The sequence below is a fragment of the Podarcis tiliguerta genome (genome assembly GCF_965153285.1).
Source record: "Podarcis tiliguerta genome assembly, chromosome: 14".
Taxonomy (NCBI): domain Eukaryota; kingdom Metazoa; phylum Chordata; class Lepidosauria; order Squamata; family Lacertidae; genus Podarcis; species Podarcis tiliguerta.
The window spans coordinates 24782871-24784026 of NC_139547.1; positions in this window are offsets into that span (position 1 = coordinate 24782871).

Sequence of the window (1156 nt, forward strand, 5' to 3'; positions counted from 1 at the left end):
AGTGGTACCTCGGGTTAAGTACTTAATTCGTTCTGGAGGTCTGTACTTAACCTGAAACTGTTCTTAACTTGAAGCACCACTTTAATGGGGCCTCCTGCTTCCACCGTACCGCCAGAGCACGATTTCTATTCTCATCCTGAAGCAAACTTCTTTGAGGTAATATTTCTGGGTTAGCTGAGTCTGTAGCCTGAAGCGTATGTAACCTGAAGCGTATGTAACCCGAGGTACCACTGTATAAATTTGCTGCTATGTGAGCACCAAGTGTGGCTGAGGGCTCCCATGAAGGAATGCTGTTCCATAGAAGAAAAATCCCGTCTATTAAAAATAAAATGCTGGAGGGAAGTGTTAGCAATTCATTTAAATCATGCTGACAGAGTCCAGAGAGGAAAGTCTGGATATTACTTTACTGAGGAAACTGGACAGAAAAACAGTGTGTAATTTGTAGAGAAAGGAACGGAGAGGTTTTGTCATTCTTAGTTTAGACCAGTGGTTCCCAATCCATTTTTTTGGCCATGCCCCCAACTAAGCATCTCTAAAATCCTGATTACCCTGCCCCCCCTGTGACATATAATTCTTATTATTCAAAAAGTGAACTCCTATTCACATGGAGGAAGCCTAAAAGGCCATTAACTTGGTCTAACTCATTCCCAAATTGCCCCCCTTAAAAATCAAATTGCCCCATTGGGAACCTTGTACATAGGGAGCCCTTTTTACTAATCAGAGGGAAGACATCCTCAGAACCACACAGCCAATCAGAACACGTGCTACCTCAGTGAAGATCGTGTCACTCTGCTTGGTTGCTAAGCAACACCCCCCTCTTGTTTAGCTGTTGTATTGGTAACAGAATTAACCCTTAAATTGCAAAGAGAATGATCCCTGCTGTTGGCCTTTCAACAGGGTGGTGTTTCCACCCTACCCTTCTCCCTGATGTGCTAGTTTTCTACAAAGGGTTCTTCTTTTTGCTTTGATATGAGGAGAGTTCTGTCATTTCAGACCTCACCTGCAGTCTGCATTGATGCATCTCACATACAGGATTACCTCCTTAACCTGCCGCCTGTGAAAACCAGGCCTATATCCAGAGAAAGTGATTGTTGTAAGTGAGGATGGCATACCAACGTTTTAATAAAGAACTACAAGAAGAAACAGAAGGCAACAG